The 4868-nt window shown below is 44.3% G+C and overlaps 1 long non-coding RNA gene across 1 annotated transcript; it reads right to left on the bottom strand.

The window, feature by feature from the left end:
* Positions 1–271: 271 nt before the first annotated feature.
* Positions 272–4254, bottom strand: LOC116863233. Its single transcript, XR_004381785.1, has 2 exons — positions 4109–4254; positions 272–363 (listed from the first exon to the last, which is right to left on the bottom strand). It is a non-coding gene; the product is annotated as an uncharacterized LOC116863233 (long non-coding RNA).
* Positions 4255–4868: the final 614 nt, after the last annotated feature.

Below are 4868 nucleotides of genomic sequence, written 5' to 3' on the forward strand. Positions count from 1 at the left end.
TTCCTCAGGACTCCACTTTCACAGCATCTCCACAGAGAGGCCCCTGACCCGCTGACCTCTTCTCCCCATCGTTGCTGACAACACTTGCTCTTTATTCGTAGCTACTGAAATTATCTACTTTATTTGATTATTTTTTATCTCTCTCCCCCCTTGTTCTCCCCCCAAAACCACTACCAAAAATAGCCCTCATGGAAAACCTTGCCCGGTGCCTGGTCTATAAAAGGCGATCCATCAGGAACTGTGGAAAGAAAGGGCCAATCCCACAAACTCACATCTTTACGTGTCTTGTGTTCTGCTGCCTGAATCCTCTGATCCATTTCCTCTTCCAACTCACTCAGCTGCATGGCTGCCTTGTCCTGGGCTCTGAAATTCAAGAGGGTGCACACCTTTTCACTGCAACATGCAGAGACCACTTCAACCTCATCTCTTTCAACCCCTATGTTATAGATGAGGAGAAACATACTATTTTAAAGAATATTCCCTGTTCTTCCACATCATAAAACAGGATTGGCACTTTGACCACTTGGGTGTAAAATAACATTAAAACTAGATATTTAGTAAACAGTATAAATTAGACAAAATAGTGTTAACCTAGATAGTGGCAGAGAACAGCTAAAGATATCAAATCACTGGGAAGCTCTCGATAAATTCTGAAAATCCTTTTTGCTCCCACGACTGAGTGACAATACTGGACCAAAAAAAAAAAAAAAAAAAAAAAAAAAAAAAAAAAGAACCCCCATGGCAAACAGATATTTGGTTAGAATTCTGAAATTCTTTACAGAAAACACACAATTTTATATGCTATGGTGAGAAGGGGAAAAAAGGAATCTCAACAATTATTTCTAATCAGCTTCCTAAAGTTCTAGAATAAAAATAGTCTTTACATTGTAGAAAAATTCTGTTTCCTTTACTGATCCCCAAATCACCTCTCTACAGATGAAGAGCGCACTGATTTGTCAAAAAGTTGGAAATGGGAACATGTCATTGAAGAGAGTTGTGGCATAGTTTTCCTGAGCAACTGGCTAGTATGGAGACATCTGTCACTCTACAATGGTCGAGGCTGCAGATTAAACCCTAAAAAATTGATTTTTTAATTCTCTCTCTCTGATGTATGTCCAATTATCTAAGTTTCTCATTCATAAGCCTTGCCTATTAAACTAGATGACAAGAGCCATCACGGGATTTAGAGGGTCAATGACTTGACATTGATAAAAAGTAGACAACAAAACCTAACAGGGGGCGCCTGGGTGGCTCAGTGGGTTAAAGCCTCTGCCTTCGGCTCAGGTCATGATCCAAGGGTCCTGGGATCGAGCCCCACATTGGGCTCTCTGCTCAGCGGGGAGCCTGCTTCCCTTCCTCTCTTTCTGTCTGCCTCTCTGCCTACTTGTGATCTCTGCCAAATAAATAAATAAAACCTTAAAAAAAAAAAAAAAAGAACCTCACAGAAGATCTCCTGTCTTCCAGTTTGATGGCTCTGGGACACCATTTTTCCTGCTTTCCACTTGCTGGCTCCCTTGTTAACACGGTCTGTGCGTACATTATTTTAATTTCTATATAAAGTTCCAAGTGAGTCCTGAGGGGTGGGGAGAAGGCCCCAAAATAAAATTCTGAGTGACTTACTGCTATTTTCCCCTTGTGTTTTCTTCATTCTTACCTGATAGCCCGCCTGAAGAGATGTTAACCTCATTTGGAAAGTTAGCTATTTCTGGTTCGCTTGTAAATACCTGCTATATGACATCTAAGAACTACGTATCTCCACAGAAAGTTTGTTTGGTTTGCTCAACTCTGAGACTATAAAATAGCCAAGACCCACATCCCTCCTCCCCCTATTACCGTTTTTCCAACCACTCCTTCTCGATATCCAGGACTACTCCTGAATGTGTTCTTTCTGCCTTCCTCACTTCTGAGCAACATTTTTTTTTTATAAGTCAGGTATAAGTTTATAATGACACCGTGTTTGCCCCAGCAATTCCTAGCTCATAGTGAAATGTCTGGTGTGATGAAGACTGTCCACTCTATCCTGGTCCTGGGCTCCCATCAGGACACTGCCCATCCTTCAGGTCCATGTGCAGAGTGAAAAGATAGAGATCTGCCCCCATCCACAACTCCAGGTGACAGTGATGGTCCTCAGCTAAGAACCTAAGAAAACTTCACAGTCATCACGGAAGCACCTCAGTGAGGTCTCTGGTAGCTGGGACAGAGCCTGACTTTGGCTCCCACCCCAACAGCTGAGCAGCAGGAAGGAGACAAGCAGGAATACAGCTCAGCAGAGCTAAGACATTCCCTCCGCAGAGGGACAGCAGCCTGGCTGGTGATGAGAACATGAAGAAGGACATTCTTTTTTCCCTTGTGGGTTTATATGGTACTAGCCTTAAAGGTCACATATAAATCCATGTGTGTGCGTGCACATGCGTGTTAATGGAAGTTTGTTTTAACAGATATTCTTGGACACTCTAAAAACTCAATAAGTGGGTCTGTGAATCACCCCTAGTTTACAGAATTTGGCGTTCATAGGACTGCCCTACTTTCCTACTGAAAACCCCTAGAAGACAAATTTGAGAGAAAATGTCAGAGTCAGGAACTGAAATGTTCATGATACCTCTACTCTCGCATGACTCCAGAACTATGGGAAACTAAACTAACTAAAAGTCCCATGTAGCATCAATGTTTGAAAACACTCCTATATTTTAACTCCCTTCACTTAAACTCCAAAAGGTTAACTAGATAGCTTGATCATCATGTGGAAGGAAAGAATAAAAAGACGAGGCATACCCTCTCCTGCTCCCTTGCAGGTGGGGTGCATCCTATCAAAGGGGCCTTTACAAGTTCTGGGCAGAGGCCAGCAGGACACGCCCCACACTCAGAGACACTGGTGAAATGGCCACCACCAGAAGCCACTACGGGGCAGAACAGCCAGGAATTATAACAAACAAAATGCTCTCTTTCCCACAAAAGCCAGAGGACTGCAGTCCTTCTGGGGAACAAAGAGGCTGACGTTTGGACTGTAACACATGTAATCCCTTCCTCTGCCCTGGGCTGCTGGTCAGACCAGTAAGATATCCTATGTAAACCAGCTACGGCTTACACAAGCCATAGGACAGTACGGGCTTACAGCTTTCTGTCTTCCAGTTCAGGCTAGGTGAGGAGGGCCAGAGACAGGAGGAATCCCTCCACTGAGCGCACACCATGTGGTCAGCCTGGGGTGGGGCTCCACCCGGGACATCATCTCCTGGGCCTCCACACCCTGAGAATGTGGATGTTTACACTCTTGTTCTGCAGACGCAGGAACCTGCCCAACGTCACACACCGGCCCATGACCAGGCCAGCCTTCAAGGGCTGTCCTGTCTGCCTCTCCAGATGAGACATTTCCGGTAGGCTTCAAGAGGATGGATATACAGTAACAAACCTGTCAGAACTGTTCTGGATGGAATCACTGGTCTTGAAAAGTTTATAGGATAGGATCACGGTGACCTACTAATGGACTGCTGGCGGTCCTTACAGCGTCCTGCCCGACTAAGCCTTCGTGCTGGCCCAGCTTGGGAAGCTCCAGATACCCGAGGTTCGGGAAGTCCACCCACATCAAAATGGGATCGTGCAATTCAGTCCACGGGCCTCCTGGACACAGCCAGTTAAAGGACCTCCCCATACCACTCAGAAAGGAAGGGCTTTGGGGCACCTGGGTGGATCAGTCAGTTAAGCTTCTAACTTTGCATTTTGATGCAGCTCATGATCTCAGGGTCATCAACTCGAGCCTTGTGTTGGACTCCACGTCCACATATGAGCTTGCTTAAGATTCTCTCTCCCTCTACCCCTCTGCCATACCCCCACTCACATTCTATCTCTCTATTTAAAAAAAAAAAAAGAAGAAAAAGAGGGGTGCCTCGGTGGCTCAGGTGGTTAAGCATCTGCCTTCAGCTCAGGTCAGGATCCCAAGGTCCTGGGGTCGAGCCCCATGTCAGGCTCCCTGCTCAGCGGGAAGCCTGCTTCTCCTTCTCCCACTCCTTCTTGTGTTCCCTCTCTTGCTGTTTCTCTCTGTCAAACAAGTAAATAAATCTTTAACAAAAAAGAAGACGAAGAAGAGGAAGAAAGACAGGAAGGAATTCAATACCTCTTCACTGCAATGGCCAGGTTTTCCATTTCTGTGCTCTGCAGTTTGATCTCACGGATAAAGTTCCTTATAACATGCTCGTACGACTGAATTAGTCTTGGCTCCACAAGGTTGATATTTAGATACAAGGTACTAACTTGCTCTTTTCTGCCAAACAAAAACAAAAACAAAAAAAATTAAAATTAAACAAAGTAAAAAATAAAAAGGCAAATTTTCAGAATACTTTCAGGAATGAGTCACTTAAGAACCAAAAAAAGCAACAATAACAGAAGTACCAGAAAGGAAAGAAGAGCAGGCAGGCAGTGATGCTGTGGCACTACCCTCCATACTACTTTTTTTTTTTTTTTAAGAATTTATTTATTAAAAAAAAAAGAATTTATTTATTTATCTGACAGAGAGAGAGAGATCACAAGCAGGCAGAGAGGCAGACAGAGTGAGAGGGGGAAGCAGGCTCCCCGCTGAGCAAAGAGCCAGAGGCAGGGCTGGATCCCAGGACCCTGAGATCATGACCTGAGCTGAAGGCAGAGGCTTTTACGCACTGAGCAACCCAGGCGCCCTCTCCATACTTTTAAAATGGAACAGCAAGTTTATTATTTTCTAGATGTACTGAGGTATGACTGATAAAAACTGTACATATTTAGGTTTCTTGGTCATGATTTAGTGTTAGAAGACGTAGACTGGTGAGGGAAGAGAAATGCATAGAGAGGGATTGACAGGAAGGGGCATTTTTTGTTATTACTGCAGGTAATTTTTTTAAAAG

The sequence above is a fragment of the Lontra canadensis genome, unplaced genomic scaffold, assembly GCF_010015895.1.
Source record: "Lontra canadensis isolate GAN:19392208 unplaced genomic scaffold, GSC_riverotter_1.0 scaffold744, whole genome shotgun sequence".
In the NCBI taxonomy this organism is placed as follows: Eukaryota; Metazoa; Chordata; class Mammalia; order Carnivora; family Mustelidae; genus Lontra; species Lontra canadensis.